At 36.4% G+C, this 18974-nt stretch overlaps 1 pseudogene; it reads right to left on the bottom strand.

Annotated features, from left to right (window-relative positions):
• Window positions 1–5281: 5281 nt before the first annotated feature.
• On the bottom strand, window positions 5282–6568 carry LOC102739742 (solute carrier family 25 member 3 pseudogene; annotated as a pseudogene).
• Between the last annotated feature and the right edge of the window lie 12406 nt (window positions 6569–18974).

Genomic DNA, 18974 nt, shown 5'->3' with positions numbered 1-18974 from the left:
ACAGAGGAATATGTCCCAAATGAAAGAACAGGGCAAAACCATGACAAGAGTCCTACATGAAAGAGAGATAAGTAATATGCTTGATAAACAATTTAAAATAATTATCATAAGGATACTCACTGGACTTGAGAAAAGAGTGGAGGACATCAGTGAAAACCTTAAAAAAGAGATAGAAAACATAAAAAGAATGAATCAGAGATTAAGAACACAATTAATGAAATTAAAAATACACTAGATGGAATAAATAGCAGGCTACAGGAAGCAGGAGAATGACCTGTAGTACAGAATAATGGAAAGTAATCAAGCTGAGCAGGTGAGAGAAAAAAAAAATGCAAAATGAGAATAGACATAAGGAACACAGAGACTCCATCAAACATAATAACATTTGTTTTATAGGGATACAAGAATAAGAGAAAGAAAAAAGAATATAAAATTTACTTGAAGAAATAATAACTGCAAACTTCCTTAATCTGGGAAAAGAAACAGATATCCAGGAAACACAGAGGGCCCCTAACAAAATCAACCTAAGGAGGTGCACCCCAAAGCAAAGAGTAATTAAAATGTCAAAAATAGTGATAATGAGAGAATTTTCAAATAAGCTTGAGAATTATATACAAGTGAAACCCCATTAGGGTACCAGTGGATTTTTTTCAGGAGAAACTCTGCAGGTCAAATATATTCAAAGTGGTGAAAAGAAAAATAAAACAACTCTGCAGCCAAGAATATTCTATCTAGCAGGGCTATCATTCAGAACAGAAGGAGAGATAAAGGGTTTCCCAGACAAACAAGACCTAAAGGAGTTCATGACCATTAAACAAGCCCAATGATAAATGTTAAGGGGACTCCTTGAGTGGAAAGGAAGGAACACAAGTAAGAATAAGAAAAATATGAAGCACACACACTGTAAATATAAGTATTATCTGTAAAAATCTGTCAAGGGTTTCACAAAATAAAAGAATGTAAACCATGACATCATATATTTAAAACATAGGGAGGATAGGATAAAGAAGAAATTCATATCAAGGTGAATGTTACTTAAGTTTGATATAGACTGTTATAGGAAGAAGATGTTATATAAAAATATAATGATAACCACAAATCAAAAACCAGTAATAGATATGAAAAAAGAGAGAGAGAAAGAGAGACAGAGAAAACGAATCCAAGTATATCACTAAAAAGAAAGCTAACCTATGGTAAGAGAATAGAGCAAGGGAAGAACAGAACAGAGAAAACCTACAAAAACAAACACAAAATAAAAATATGGCAATAAAAGAAATACATATCAATAATTCCTTTGAATATAAATGTACTAAATGCTCCAATTAAAAGTTGTAGGGTGATGGAATGGATAAAAATATAAGATGAATCTGTATACTTCCTAAAATAACTCATTATAGACTTAAAGGCACATGCAGATTAAAAGAGAGGGAATGGAGAAACATTTATCATGCAAATGGATGTGAAAAAAAAGCTGGAATGGAAATACTTATATCAGACAAAATCAACTTTAAAACTTTAATAAACCTAGGAATAAACCTAACCAAAGAAGTTAAGGATCAGTACTCTGAAAACTGCAGAGCCCTTATGAAAGAAATTGGGTAAGACACAAAGAAATGGAAAAACATTCCCATGCTCATGGATTGGTGGAACAAATATTGTTAAAATGTCTATGCTACCCAGAGCAATCTCCACATTAAATGCAATCCCTATCAAAATACCATCAACATTTTTTCACAGAGCTGGAACAAATAATCCCAAAATTTGTATGGAACCAGAAAAGACCCCAAATAGCCAGAGGGATGTTGAAAAAGAAAACCAAAGCTGGGGTTATCACCATTCAGGACTTCAAGCTATATTACAAAGCTGTAATCATCAACACAGTATGGTACTGGCTCAAAAACAGACACATAGATCAATGGAATAGAATAGAGAACTCAGAAATGGACCCTCAACTCTATGGTCAACTGATCTACAAAGCAAGGAAAAATACCCAATGGAAAAAAGATGTCTCTTCAACAAATGGTGTTGGGAAAATTGGACAGCCACATGTAGAGGAATAAAACTGGACCATTCTCTTACAGCATACACAAAAACAAACTCAAAATGGATGAAAGACCTAAATGTGAGACAGGAATCCATCAAAATCCTAAAGGAAAACACAGGCAGCAACCTCTTTGATCGAGGCCATAGCACCTTCATGCTAGACATGTCTCCAAAGGCAAGGGAAACAAACACAAAAATGAACTGTTGGGACTTCATCAAGATAAAAAGCTTTTGCACAGTAAAGGAAACAATCGACAAAAACAAAAGACAACCTACAGAATGGGAGAAGATATTTGTAAATGTCTTATCAGGTAAAGGGCTAGTATTCAAGATCTGTAAAGAAGTTACCAAACTCAACACCCAAAAAACAAATAATCCAGTCAAGAAAGGGGCAGAAGACGTGAACAGACATTTCTCCAAAGAAGACATACAAATGGCCAACAGACACATGAAAAAATGTTCCACATCACTTGGCATCAGGGAAATACAGATCAAAAACCACAATGAGATACCACATCACACTATTCATAATGGCTTAAATTAAGTCAGGAAACACATGTTAGCGAGGATGCAGAGAAACTGGAAACTTTTGCATTGTTGGTGGGAATGCAAGCTAGTACAGCCACTCTGGAAAACAGTATGTACATTCCTCAGAAAGTTAAAAATAGAGCTACCCTACAATGCAACAATTACACTACTAAGTATTTACCTCAAAGATAAAAATGTAGTGATCTGAAGGCGCACCTGCACCCCAATGTTTACAGCAGTAATGTCCACAATAGCCAAATTATGGAAAGAGCCCAGATGTCCATCAACAGATGAATGGATAAAGAAGATGTTGTATATATATGCAATGGCCATCAAAAAAATGAAATGTGACCATTTGCAATGACATGGATGGAACCAGAGGCTATTATGCTAAGAGAAATAAGTCAATTGGAGAAAGACATCATATGATTTCACTCATATGTGGAAATCAAGAAACAAATCAGAGGATCATAGGGGAAGGGAGGGAAAATAAAATTAGATGAAATCAGAGAGGGAGACAAACCATTAAAAAAAACTCTTAACTATAGGAGACAAACTGAGGGTTGCTGGAGGAGAGATGGGTGGGACAATGGGGTAACTGAGTGATGAGCATTAAAGAAGGCACATGATGTAATGAGCACTGGTTGTTATAAGCAATGGATAAATAACTGAATTTTGCCTCTGAAACTAATAATATATTATATGTTAATTAATTGGATTAAAATATAATAAGATTTTTTTAAAAAAACACATTAACAAGAGACCAAGAGGACAGTATATAATCATTAAAGCTATAATCCAACAAGAAGGTATGACAACTAAAGATTTTGCTACCAATATGGGAGCACCCAAATACAAAAATCAGTTAATAAAAAAATATAAAGAAAGTAATTGATAATATTGCAACAACAGTAGGGGAAGTTAACACCCCACTTACATCAATGGACAAATCTTCTAAATAGAAAGTCAAGGAAAGAGTGGCTTTTATGACACACTAAACCAGATAGATTTAATAGATATATTCAGAACATTCCATTTTAAAACTGCAGTATACACATTTTCTTCAAATGTACATGGAACATTCTCCAGAATAGATCCCATATTAGGCCACAAAACAAGTTTGAAAAAAAAAATTGTTCAAGTTTACACCTTGAATCTTTTCTGACCTCAATACAATGAAACTAGAAATAGAACACAGGAAAAAAATCTGGAAAGAACACAAAAACATGGAGGTTGAATAATATACTACTAAACAGTGAATGGGTTAAACAGAAAAACATTGAGGAAATAAAAAAATACATGGAAACAAATGAAAATGAAAACAACATAGTCCAAAATCTTTGGGAGGCAGCAAAAGCACTTGTTAAGAAGGAAGTTTATAGCAATACAGTCCTACCTCAAGAAGGAAGAAAAATTTCAAATAAACGACTTAACCTTACACCTAGAGGAACTACAAAAAGAAGAAACAAAATCCCAAACCAGCAAAAGGAAGGAAATAATTAAGATTACAACAGTAATAAATTATAAATAAACAAATAAAAAATAAGCAAACAAACAAAAAATAGAACACATGAATGAAACCATGAGTTGGTTCTTTGAAAAGATCAACAAAATTAATAAACCTCTAGCCAGACTCATCATAGAAAGGGTGGGGTGAACAAAGGGAGAGGACTCAAACAAAATAAAAAGTGGAGAACTAACAACTGACACCACAGAAATGCAAAATATTGTAAGAGAATATTAAGAAAAATTACATTTCCACAAAATAGACAACCTAAAAGATATAACATAAATTCCTAGAATCATATAACCTTCTAAAACTGAAACAGGAAGAAATAGAAAATCTGAACAGGCCAATAACCAGCAAAGAATTTGACTCTGTAACCAAAAATCTCACCCCCAAAAAGCAAACAAAACATCCACAAACAGACATCTTCACATGCAAATTCTGTTGAACTTTTAAAGAAGAGTTCATACTTATTCTTCTCAAACTATTCCAGAAAATATATGAGGAAGGGGAACTTTCAAATTCATTCTATGAGCCCAACATTACCCTGATCCCAAAACCAAATAATGACACCACAAATGAAAGAGAACTACAGCCCAATATCTCTGATGAACATGGATGCTAAAATCCTCAACAAAATATTAGCAAACCAAATAAAAAATACATTAAAAAATGATTCACCATGATCAAGTGGGATTTATTTGTGGAATGTAAGGGTGGTTCAATATTTTCACAATAGTCAACATGATACATCACATCAAGAGAAAGGATTAAAAAAACACATGATCTTTTCAATAAATGTAGAAAAAGTACTTGATAAAGTACAACATCCATTCATGATAAAAACCATGGGTTTAAAAGAAACATACCTCAATAAAATAAAGGCCTTATATGAAAAACCCACAGCTAACATCATACTCAGTGTTGAAAAACTGAGCACTTTTCCCCTAAGGTCAGGAACAAGACAAGGATGTCTGCTCTCACCACTTTTATTCAGCATAGTACTGGAAGTTCGGGCCATGCCAATCAGACAAGTGAAAGGAATTAAAAGCATTGAAATTGGTAAAGACAAAATAATACTTTCACTGTTTGCAGATGACATGATACTATATATAGAAAACCCTAAAGACTCCACCAATAGAACTGAGAAATGAGTTCGGTAAGGTCTCAGGATACAAAATAAATGTACAGAAATCCATTGCATTTCTTTTTTCTTTTTTTTTTTTCATGAATAGTTGGGTTTATTTCAACAGTGGGTTTGAAACCCTCGCCTTAGGCAAGAGACTACAGTAATTATACCAGGAATAGACAATTTCCTACACTGTCAAATATATAAAAGTTCCTCTTGCACTTTCTTCAACACTGATCAACAAGCAGATTCAGTCCACCTTTGCTTTGATCATTCTACTGAGTTAACCCAAGCCTCTTCTTCAGAGACTCTGGCATTTCAGGTGGAGGAGGGCCAGGGAGCCTGAAGTAGACCTTCAAAGAGTCATAGAGGAACCACTGTAGTGCAGCCAGAGTGCCAATCATGATGATATGGGCAAAGAGTCCCTTCCATACACCTTTAAATCCAAGTCTCTGAAGAACTTGAGAAGCACTGCTGCCTTTTTCCTTATTCAACACAGATACCACGGAATCAGCAGGGTGAGAAACAATTGCACAGAAGACTCCAGCTATGTAACCTGCCACAAATGTTACAACCAGTTGCTCTGCCTTTGAACATTCACTTCCGGGCTTACGAACCACAAACTCGTACAATGCTTCAACAGTACGTTCAAAGCAGGCAAATTTCATCATGGTGTATGGTATCTGTCTCATCCAGACAGGGGCAACTCCCTTGTAGAATGCTTTTAAGCCTTCTTCCTTATATATTTTGGGAGCTGCATCCCTCAAAGTGTTGACATAACCTGGTTGGGTTTGAATTTGAACCTTAGCAGCTTCCATAGGAGCCAGGGCAATGTCAGCAAAGAATTCAGCACTGGCAGAAGCAGCCAAATATAATGATGTGCACCAGAGATAGGCATTCTCCTCCCCAAGCATGTTGCTATACAAGACTTTGAAAACTTCATAAAAGCCAAACTTGCAGAGCCCCTGCATAGAGTAGCCAGTGAAAGTCAGAGCCCATCCTTTAGCCAAACCACGAACACCATCCTCTTTAAGTGTAACTGAGAATCCATTAAATATGCCCTTGTACTTCTGGGGGTCCACCTGCATACAGCATTTCACTAAATCCAGAGGAACGACAGCCATGTGTGTCAGACCACAACTTAAGATCCCACCAAAGCCACACAGTGCATAAAACTTCAAGGAGCCATATTTGCAACTGTATTCTTCCACGGCAGCTGCTGCCAGATTGCGCGAACGGCGGGGCGGACCCGGGGGACCCGCGGGGCTGCTGCGGGGGCCCGTGAGGCCATCGTGTACCAGCTGCAGGTGGGGCGCTTTGAAGAGGTTCGCCAGTGCCAGATGCTACACAGACGAGAACATCTTCTGGGAGCAGGGCCCGGCACACTCCCTAAGATGGCGAACACACAACCGCTCCCTCGAAAAGGCTGCGGCTCACCCCATTGCATTTCTATACACTAACAATGAAGCATCAGAAAAAGAAATTTAAAAAAATCCCATTTACAGTTTCACAAAAAATAATAAAATATCAAGGAATAGACTTAACCAAAGAGGTTTAGAACCTGTACACTGAAAACTATAAAACATTGATGAAAGAAATAGAAGATGACACAAAAAAATGAAAAAAAAAAATTCCATGCTCTGGATTGGAAAAACATATTGTGCTAAAATACTTATGCTACCCAAAGCCATCTACAGATTTAATGTAATCCCTATCAAAATACCAAGAGACTTTTTCACAGAACTAGAACAAATTATCCAGAAAACTTGTATGGAGCCCAAAGGCTCAGAAAAGCCAAACAGCCAAATTTGAAAAACAAAATAAACAGATGTATCACAATTCCAGACATCAAGTTATATTACAAACCTGTAGTAATCAAACAAATATGGTACTGACAGAAAATAGACACAGAAATCAAAGGAACAGAATAAAAAGTCCAGAAATAAACCCATGATTATATGGTCAATTAACCTTTGACAAAGGAGGCCAGAATGCAATGGGAAAAAGAGTCTCTTCAATAAATGCTGTTGGGAAAACTGGACAGCAACATACAAAAGAATGAAACTGGAACACTTTCTTATACCATACACAAAAATAAATTCAAAATGGATTAAAGTCCTAAATGTGAGAACAGAAACCATGAAAATCCTTGAAGAGAGCACAAGCAGTAAATTCTCTGACATTGGCAATAACAACATCTTTGTAGATGTCTCCTGAGATAAAGGGAACAAAAGCAAAAATAAACTATCTGGATTACATCAAAAGAAAAAGCTTCTGCACAGAGAAGGAAGCAACCAACAAAACTAAAAGACAACATGCCAAATGGGGAAGATACTTTCAAATGACATATCTAATAAAGGGTAAGTATCCAAAATATATCAAGAAATTATACAACTCAACATCCCAAAAAACAAATAATCCAATTAAAAACTGAGCAGAAGACATTAACAGACGTTTCTCCTAAGATGACATACAGATGGCCAACAAACACAAGCAAAGGGGCTCAACATCACTCATCACCATGGAAATGTAAATCAAAACTACAATGAGATATCATCTCACACCTGTCAGAATGGCTGAGATGAAAAACTAAAGAAACAGCAAGTATTGGCAAGGATGTGGAGAAAAAGGAATTTTCATGCACTGTTGATGGGAATGCAAACTGGTGCAGCCACTATGGAACACAGTATGGAGGTTCCCCCCAAAATGTAAAAAATAGATCTACCCTATGATCCAGTAATTGCACTACTGAGCATTTACCCAAAGAAATAAAAAACACTAATTTGAAAGCATATATGCACCAGGATGTTTATTGCAGCATTATTTACAATAGCCAAATTATGGAAACAGCCTAAGTGTCCATCATTAGATGCAAAGATAAAGAAGAATTGGTATATAAATATATACAATGGAATATTATTCAGCCATAAGAAAGTATAATCTTGCTATTTGCAACAACATGGATGGATCTAAAGACCATAATGCTAAGCAAAATAAGCCAGTCAGAGAAAGGTAAATACCATCTGATTTCACTCAAATGTGGAATTTGAGAAATAAAACAAATGAACAAAGAAAAAGACAAACCAAGAAACAGACTCTTAACTATGGAGAACAAACAAATGGTTACCAGAGGGAAGATTGGTGGGGTGATTGGTGAAATAGGTGAAGGATATTAAGGATACACTTATCTTTTTTTTAAAGATATACTTATCTTGATGAGCACTAAGTAATATATGGAATTGTTGCAAATGCTATATTGTACACCTGAAACTAATACAACACTGTATGTTAACTACACTGGAATTGAAATGGAATGGAATGAAATGAAATGAAATGAAATGAAATGAAAAATAAAATAATTATTGATAGGTATGCAACTTTTATTTGTTTTCTGGCTGTCATAGTTCTGTTTCTTTCTTCTCTTGCACTCTTTCTTTCAGATTGATATTTCTGTAATGTTATATTTGGCTTTCTTTCAATCTATTTTGTTGTCTATTTATTATATATTTTGTGTTTGTCTTTACAAGAAGTTCATGTATAACATCTTAATATATAGCAGTCTATATTAAACTGATGGTCATTTGAGTTCAAGGACATTCTAAAATAAAATTTCTTTGATGTTTGACATTTAATTATTTGTTGTAGTGTGAACCTCCTTGGGTTTATTTTGTTTGCAACTCTGTGCTTTTTGAATCTTGATGTCTATTTACTTCCCTAGGTTAGGAAAGTTTTCAGCTATTATTTCTTCAAATAAGTCTTCTGCTTCTTTCTCTTCTTCTGGGGCACCTTTCATGGAATGGTTTTTCCCTTGATGTTGTTCAAGATATCCCCTAGCTTATCCTCATTTTAAAAATTCTTTTCTCTTTCTGTTGTTCAGTTTGAGTTCTTCCCATTTTCCTGACTTCCAGATTGTGGATGTGTTATTCTTCATCCACTTATATACCTCTAGTATATATGTTATTTCAGATATTGATTCTTTTATTATATTTTCTATCTTTTTTATTGAAGATCTCACTGACTTCTTACACTCTTTCTGGTCCAGTAGATCCTCTTTATGATCATTATTTAAGTTATTATCATGCATATTGCTCACTCCATTTCTTTCAGTTGCTTTTCTAAGGTTTTAACTAGTTCTTTCTTTTGGAAGATATTACTCTGTCTCCCCATTTTGCTTGAGTTTCTGTGTTTCTTTCTATGAATGAGGCAGAACAACTACGTCTCCTAAACTGGAAGGAATGGTCTTGTGTATGGTCATTTGCTATGTAGATTGTCTGTGCTTGGTGAATTTTGCTGACTGACTATAACTGGCTGTCATGGGCTGGGGGTCTAGGGATTCTCCACACAGTGGGCACCCAGGAAGGACAGCTAAACCTGATGTGCACACAGATTGGTGTGGTCCCTTTGCTCTCCATTCAGCAGGTGACTGGCAGAATACATAAGGCTAATATGGGTGCAAGGTGGGTTAGCCCAAGGCTCTATGTGCTGAGGGAAACTTGGCAGTATAGCTGAAGTTGAAGTGGGTGTTACCCTGTGTGTCTTGGGAATATCCACAAAGAGGATGACCTGGCAGTGTGGCGGTAGATGAGGTGGGATACAGACCAATATTTTCCATGGATTTCTATGCAGCAGGCACCCTGGCAGGACAGGTAAAGCTGAAATGGGCTCAGGTTGGTGTGTCCCAGGGTTCTATGCATTGAGGGCACTTTGGCAAAACTTCTGAAGGTGAAATTATGCAAACCATAGTGTCCTAGGGTTCTCTGTGCAGAGGATGCTCTGGAAGGATGGCTGGAGCTGAGACAGTGTGGGGCCTGAGAGGTCCCTGGGCAATCTGTGCATAGGGTGCCCTGGCAGGATAGTTGAAACTGCAGTGGGTGAAATCCATTGGGACCCAGGGCTCTAGGCAGAGTGCACCTCAGCAGGGTAGGTGAAGCTGAAGTGGATGTAAATTGTTATGTTCCAGGACTTTGCACAGAGGGTACTCTGGAGGGGCAACTGAAGCTAAGGCAGGGCATAGGCTGAGTGGTCCTGTGGCACTCTGTACACTGGAGGCCCTTTCAGCACAGCTTAATCTGAAGTGGTCACAAGCCACACTGAGGGCAATCTGGTAGGATAACTGAAGCTGAACTGGATGCAAACCAAGGTCTCCTGGTGTGATCAGTGCAGGGGGTCCCTTGACTGGGTGGCTAGTCCTGAGACCAGTGGAGGTGGGGTGTTCTGGGACACTCCACACAGGCAGGTAAGCTAGATCTGAAGCAGATATTATCCAGGATATTCTGGAACACCATGCACCCTAGGTGTACTAGCGAGCCATCTATCTGAAGTTGAAGTTGTGTGGACCTAGAATATTCCAGGGTGCTTTGTACCTGTGTCACCTTGGCCCAAAAGCTGTTACTGTAATGAGTGATAACCAGGAGTGTCCTGGTATGCATCATTCTGTGGCCCCTTTTGGTGAGATAGCTGGGGCTGGTGTGGCATAGGGGCCCAAGGCTCACTAAGGTCGCAGACCTGTTAGGGCACCAGGACTGTGCACCAGTCTGTGCCTCCAAGGTGGAGGGGGACCATAAATCATATCCGTCAGTACCCCCCACCCAGGGAGAATTCAAACAATCCGCTTACCATTTGTAGGAGTTATAGGGCTGTCTCTTTTATATATTATTTGTTCTTTTATTTTTATTTTTTTATTATGTTATGTTAGTCACCATACAGTACTTCATTAGTTGTTTTGTTTTGTTTTTTAAGATTTTTATTTATTTATTTGACAGAGATAGACACAATGAGAGAGGGAACACAAGCAGGGGGGAGTGGGAGAGGGAGAAGCAGGCTTCCCGCAGAGCAGGGAGCCCGATGCGGGGCTCTATCCCAGGACCCTGGGATCATGACCTGAGCCAAAGGCAGACGCTTAACAACTGAGACACCCAGGCGCCCCAGTACTTCATTAGTTTTTAGTAGAGTTCCATGATTCATTATTTGCGTATAACACCCAGTGCTCATTGCAATACGTGCCCTCCTTAATGCCCATCACTGGGCTAACCCATCCCCCCCCCCTCTGAAACCCTCAGTTTGTTTCCAGGAGTCCATAGTCTTTCATGGTTCATCCCCTCTCTGATTTCCGCCCTTTCATTTTTCCCTTCCTTCTCCTGATGTCCTCCATGCTATTCCTTATGTTCCACATATAAGTGAAACCATATGATTGTCTTTCTCTGCTTGACTTATTTGTTGTTTTTAACCGAGCCTTTTTTTTATCTGTGCCCCAGGGCATCTTGGACTGATGTGGTCTAGTACTCTACTGTGCTAGATAAGATGTTAGGCTGGTTAGTGCTTTGGGGCTCTGCTCCCATTCAATTAGTAAAGGTGGAGGGAGAGCATAAAAAATGTCCACCATCCCTACCACCTGGAGAATGTTCCCACAGCTTCCCCCCTCCCTGCAGTTAGCAGAGTTCTAGGGCTGGCTCTTTTATATGCTGGCTGTTCTTTTTTTTTCTTTTTTTAAATTTAAATTTAATTAAGTACTTTATAATGTATTATTGGTTTCTGAGGTAGAGGTTAGTGATTCATCAGTCTTATATAATACCCAGTGTTCATTATATCAAGTGCCCTCCTTAATGTCCATCACCTAGTTACCCCATCCCCCCACCAACCTCCCCTCCAGCAACCCTCAATTTTTTCCTAGAGTTAAGAGTCTCTTATGGTTTGTCTCCCTCTCTGATTTAGTCTTGTTTTATTTTTTCCTCTCTTCCCCTATGATCCCGTTTTGTTTCTTAAATTCCACATATATGTGAGATCATATGATAATTGTCTTCTCTGATTGACTTATTTTGCTTAGCATAATACCCTCTAGTTCTATCCATGTCATTGAAAATGGCAAGATTTCATTTTTTTGTTGGCTGAGTAGTATTACATTGTAGCTAGCTGCTTTTTTATATAGCAGGGTTTTTTATTTGTTTGTTTGTTTTGTTTTGTTTTGTTTCCCTATGATCCACCTTATTGGTTGCTGGTGTAGGCTAGGGGACCCAGAGTTTGCTGAAGCAGCAAATTGGCTATGGCATCTGGACCCTGCTCAGATCTTTGATTTCAAAGTGGACATGGAGAATAAACCATGTTGCTCTTCAGTCCCTCTTAACCCTAGAGTGAGTTCCAGCAGTTCCTCTGCTATTTGATAGAGTTCTGGGGTCTGCTCTTTTATAAACTAGTTGCTCTTTTAAACTATGGCTTTTTTTCTGTACACAAGGTCAGGCGAATCTGTTCCCAGTCCCTCAGTACTATCCCGTCCCAATGTAGTTTGCAGCATCACGGAAGAGAATTCTTTTCATTACTATCTCTTTGTCTCTCTTGCTGTTCTCTTTTTCAATTCTATCTTTTTTGTGTGTGTGCAGACGTTGTTCAGTTTGTCCTTAGTTATTCAAGAAGAATTGCTCTACTAATAGGTGTGTGCAATTTGGTGTGTTCCATGGAAGAGAAGATTTGAAAATCTTCCCCTGTCACCATCTTGGACTGGAATCTTGAATGTTCTTTTTAAATTAATGCATATTGAATTTTGTCAAATGACCTCTTTTATTACTGATATTTTTAATTTTTACATCTTGTCTTTTTTCTTGAACAGTTTTCTATAAGATTATCCATCTTTTCTATGAAAGAACTAATTTTGTTTTTTTTCTCTATTGTTTTCCTTTTGATTTGAATTCTGGTTTTATTTTCCCCATAATCCTTTTATTTCTAAATCTTTTAAGCAAATAATTCTGCAATCCATATCTTGTTTAATTACTTAGTTAGAATTTGCATTTTCCCTAAATATAGGCAGTTGTGTTCCTGTACAAGTCTAAAAGCATTTGAAATTGACAAGAATCCTGAACTTTATATATTTTTTTTAGAATCTAAAAAAAAAAATCCTTCCTAAGTTATATTGTCATCACTGACTTCAATAACCAAAACATAGTTCAAACTTTTGGGGAAAAATTTTACTGAAGCTTGTACTAAAATTTTGAGAGATTATAATTTTATTTCAAAATATTACAGAGAAAAAAACACTATGCACTATGCATAGCAAAAGAGAAATAAATACCAAAGTAATATAATTAAAAACATAAAACAAAATGACAGATGACATCTATCAACTACAACAGTCTATAAATGTATTGAATTCCAAAAATAAAAATAAAAATATCTCATTTTTTAATTTAAAAAAATCAAAAATTTAAGATATAATAAATGCATTTATAACAAAATAAAATGTAAAAGTTAAAATTAAAGATTTTTAAACTTTGGAAAAATAAGCAACGCAGTTTTGAAGTTATGTGAAATATATAACTTGTTTACCCCAGATAGCACAAATCCAAGTAAAACCAAATTTTACTAAGAAATCAAATTCTACTGTTTTCTGCTGATGCAGTAAGATATTCAGCTCATTTCAGAATCTCAAACTTTATAACATGTTATGTTTTGCCAAGTACCTGGAGTGTATTTCATATACGCTCACAAGTAATTTTCCTACTTTGGGTGTTTATAGATATTCCACCTTTTATTAAGAATTTACTGGGGATTGTTGTGTTTCTAAAGCACAATTACCTGTCATTGGGTATGTACTGGCATATCACTTTAGATAACTTAGTGTTAAAAGGTAAGATGAGGCATATTTTTAAAAATTAAGTTTATTTGAGCAAAAATCAATTCAGATCAGTAAGAAACCAGAAGTGATTAGGAATGCTGAAGCAACAGGAGCTTGGGGAAAATCTTTTATAAGCAAAAGACAGAAGCAAAATAAGAAAAGTATTAACTAGCTATAGCTTAAAGGCTATTTGGCTCTTTGCAATTGATTGACCTTAGTTATCAATTTTGTAACATTAAGGCATTTACAAGCTTAGATTTTGGTTTCCTTAGGAAAGCTGCCATGGCATGACTGTTATCTCAATTTAATGTGTTTTTTTTTTTAATTTTATTTAAACTCCAGTTGGTTACCATACAGTGTAATATTAGTTTCAGATATACAATTTAGTGATTTAACACTTAACATACAGAACTTGGTGCTCACCAAAACTAGTGCATTCCTTAATCCCCATCAGTTATTTGACCCATCCCCCCCACCTCTCCTGTGGTAACCATCAGTGTGTTCTCTATAGTTAAGAGTCCATTTCTTGGTTTACCTCTCTCTCTCTTTTTTATTCCCTATGATCATTTGTTTTGTTTCTTAAATTCCACAAATGAGTGAAATCATATGGTATTTATCTTTATTTGATTGGCATATTTTGCTTAGCATAGTACTCTCTAGCTCAATCCATGTCAAGCAAATGGCAAGATTTCATTCTTTTTGATGACTGAGTAACATATATATATATATATATATGTATACCACATACTTATCCATTCATCAGTCATTGGACATTTAGTCTATTTCCATAATTTGACTATTGTAGATAATGCTGCTAAAAACATTGGGGTGCATGTATCCCTTTGAATTAGTATTCTTATTCTTGTGTAAATATGTAGTAGTGCAATTGATGAACTCTAAAATAGTTCTACTCTTACCTTTTTGAGGAACCTCCATACTGTTTCCAAGTGGCTGCACTAGTTTGCATTCCCACCACAGTGCAAGAGGTTACCCTTTCTCCACACCTTTACCAACACCTGCTATTTCCTGTGTTGTTGATTTTAGACATTCTGACAGGTGTGAAGTGATATCTCAATGTAGTTTTGATTTACAGTGCCCTGATGATGAGTGATGTTGAGCATCTTTTTATGTCCGTTGGTCATCTATATGTCTTCTTTGGGAAAAAAAATGTCTATTCGTGTTGTCTGCCCATTTCTTAACTGAATTGTTTGTTTTTTGGGTGTTGAGTTTGAGAAGCTCTTTATAGATTTTGGATAATAACCCTTTATCAGATATTTCACTTGCAAATATCTTCTCCTATTCCACAGGTTGCCTTTTAGTTTTGTTGATTGTTTCCTTAGCAAATAAATTGAATTGGTAATCAAAAATCCCCCCAAAACAAAAGCCTAGGGTGAGATGTCTTCACATGTGAATTTTACCAAACATAAGAATCAGTGCAGCGGATCATAGGGGAAGGGAAGAAAAACTGAATGGGAAGTCATCAAAAAGGGAGAAAAAAACATGAGACACTCTTAACTATAGGAAACAAACTGAGGGTTGCTGAAGGGGAGGTGGGTGGAGTTATGGGGTAATTGGGTGATGGGCATTCAGGAGGGCATGAGATGTGATAAGCACTGGGTGTTATATGCAACTGATGAATTGTTGAATTCTACATCTGAAACTAATGTACTGTATGTTGGCTAATTGAATTTAAATTAAAAAAAGAAGACTTAATACCAGTTCTTCTCAAACTATTCAAAAAAAAAAAAAAGAAAGAAAGAAAAGAAAGAAAAGGAAGGAAAACTTCCAAATTCTTTCTATGAGGCCATCATTACCCTGATACCAAAACCAGATACACATGCCACTAAAAAAGAGAACTACATGCCAATATCCGTGGATTCAAAAATTCTCAATAAAATACTAGCAAACTGAATTCAACAGTACATTAAAAGAATCATTCACTACAGTCAAGTGGGATTTAATGGTTTTCTTATTTAATTAACACTGGAGTATGTTACAATCACAAATGACCTCAACATTTCAGTTGCTTGATGCCATAAAATTATTTATAATTCATGCTACATATTTAAAGTAGCTCATTATAGTCACTTAAAGCTCCAGGATGACAGAAGTTTCATCTCAAGAGCTACTTTTACAATCATCATGACAAAGGGAATCAATTGTAGAGAATTATACATTGGTTAAGAATGTTTCCACTGGGGCGCCTGGGTGGCTCAGTTGGTTGGGCGTCTGCCTTCGGCTCAGGTCGTGATCCTGGGGTCCTGGGATCGAGCCCCACGTCGGGCTCCTGGCTCGGCGGGGAGCCTGCTTCTCCCTCTCCCTCTGCCTCTCCACCTGCTCGTGCTCTCTCTCTCTCTGTGTCTCTGTCAATTGAATAAATAAAACAAAAATCTTTAAAAATAAAAAAAAAAAAGAATGTTTCCACTGAGGGGCACCTGGGTGGCTCAGTTGGTTAAGTGACTGCCTTCGGCTCAGGTCATGATCCTGGAGTCCCTGGATCGAGTCCCGCATCAGGCTCCCTGCTCAGCAGGGAGTCTGCTTCTCCCTCTGACCCTCCTCCCTCTCATGCTCTCTGTCTCTCATTGTCTCTCTCACAAATAAATAAAAAAAAAAATCTTAAAAAAAAAAAAAAGAATGTTTCCACTGAGAAAAAAATGTAGGCCATTTTTATTCATAATTTCTTGGCTGAAACAAGTAGCATGGCCTCACTTAATTTCAAAGGGGACAAGGATGTTTAATTACCTCATGAATAATCGTATCACAATATGTGTAAACAACCCTTATAACAACCCGGAATAGATTTTACTGTGCCCTGCAATAGTTGGAATACTGGAGTATTTTTTTTTTTATGATTAAAGGATTTATTAAGTTATACATGCAAACCATACTGCTAATTGCATTAGCAGAAGATCAATGTAAAAACACTCCACGATTCTGCAACTGTCATTTAAAAAAAAATGTTGTTCTAGTGGTTGAGAGATCCAACCTTGTATTCTTGCCAGTGGGTAAGTTGTACGGAATTTATTTATTTTTTTTTAGAAGAAAAATAATGCCTTGCAAAGACAACAGCATATGTAAAGGCCTGAAGATAGCAAGGTATATGCAGCATTTGAGAAACTGAGGAAAGTCTCCTGGTCAGAGAAGGGGAGATTGTGCATGGTGAGACTAGTGAAGTAGGCAGATATTTAATACCAAGTTAAGGAGTTTGAAGTTCATCTTAAGAACAATGGGAGCAGCGCCTGGGTGGCTCAGTGCATTAATTGTCTGACTCTTGATTTCAACTGAGGCCATGATCTCAGGGTCATGAGATTGAGCCCTGGGTGTGGCTCTGTGCTGGGCATGGAGGCTGCCTAAGATCCTCTCTCCTTCTGTCCTTCCCCCCCACCCACATGTGTACTCTCTCTCTGTAAAGATGCTTTGTTGAAGTATTTTCTTAAATGCCTCATACCTTTTTGTTTTTTGTATTGAATTTACTTAGAAAAATCCCAAAGAGTACTTCTTTACTCCAAAGCCTTGCAGAATTAAAAACAAACACAACAAAAACCTAAAACATGTTTTCTATTGGCTTCAGGTACAGAAACAGTGGGAATTGCCTGGATATGAATCCGTGTATTTTGACTGACTATCTGAAATAGATCTGCAATAGTTACCATGCTATACTGAATATGGCCCTCCCTCAGATGACTAAGGCTGTCTAATTTATTTTACTTGAATCATCTGGATGAGTTCTTAAGAATATACTCAGAATTGTAAATGATCATGTGAGAATCTCATATTGTGAATTAATTTCTAAATATATGTGAATCCCAAGGTTAATCTAGGACCAGGTGAATATCAGATAATATAAAATTTTAAGTAAAGATATTAAAATAGCACAATTTTATATTGAAAAGCAATATATTTCAAAATTAACTTTTTAGCTTAATAGAAGCATTGATATACATGAAAGAAAGCCTATTGGAATTCCAATATTAAAATGATTATGCACCACAGTGAGGTCAGATTTATTTCAGGGATGCAAGGCTATTTCCATATTCACAAATCAGTCACTGTGATACACCATATCAACAAAATGAAAAATATTATCTCAATAGAAGTAGACAAAACAGTTGACAAAATTTAACATCCATTCATGTTAAATCTCTCAACAAAGTCGGTTTAGAAGGCACATACTTCAACCTAATAAAGTCATATATGAAAAACCCACAGTTAATATCATATTCAGTGGTGACAAAATGAGATAAGCATCCTGTAAGATCAGGACCAATACAATAATGTTTACTCCACTTTTATTCAACATAGTAGTATAAGTACTAGCCCTAGTACTCAGACAACAAAAAGAAATAAGAGGCAGACATATTGGTAAGGCAGAAGTTAAACTGTCACTATTTGCAGATGACATGATAGTCTACATAAAAATCATAAAGACATCATCAAAAACAATACTGTAAGTAATAAATTAATTCAGTGATGTTGCAGGATATAAAGTTAATACCCAGAAATTGGTAGTGATTCTATACACTAATTTAAACAAAGTAGCAGAAACAGAAATTGTGAGAATAATTCCATTTACAGTTGTACCTAAATGAATAAAATACCTAGGAATGAAGTTAACAAGGAGATGAAAGACTTGTACTCTGAAAACTATAAAATAATGTTGAAAGAAAGTGAAGATGACCCAAATGGAAAGATATTCAATGCTCAAATTGGAAGAACCAGTACTGTTAAAATTTCCATACTACTGAGAGCAATCTACAAATTCAATGCAATCCCTATCAAAAAACCCCAACTAGGTAAAAGGACCTTGAGAAGAAAAAAACAAAGCTGGAGGCATCACAATCCCAGATGACAAGATATACTACAAAGCTATAGTAATCAAAATGGTATGACACTGGCACTAAAATAGAAACATACATCAATGGAACAGAATAGAGAGCCCAGAAATAAACTCACACTTTTAGTCAATTAATATATAATGAAGGAGGCAAGAATATACAATGGGGAAGTGACAGTCTCTTCAATAAATGGTGTTGGGAAAACTGGACAATTTTATGCAAAACAGTATATTTGGAACACTTTGTAACACCAAACACAAAAATAAACTCAAAATTATTAAAAGACATAAATGTTAGACCTAAAACCATAAAAATCTTAGAAAAGAACTC

This window comes from Leptonychotes weddellii, chromosome X (genome assembly GCF_054177405.1).
Source record: "Leptonychotes weddellii isolate Sample4059 chromosome X, ASM5417740v2, whole genome shotgun sequence".
Taxonomy (NCBI): domain Eukaryota; kingdom Metazoa; phylum Chordata; class Mammalia; order Carnivora; family Phocidae; genus Leptonychotes; species Leptonychotes weddellii.
This window is presented reverse-complemented; position numbering and strand designations above follow the sequence as displayed.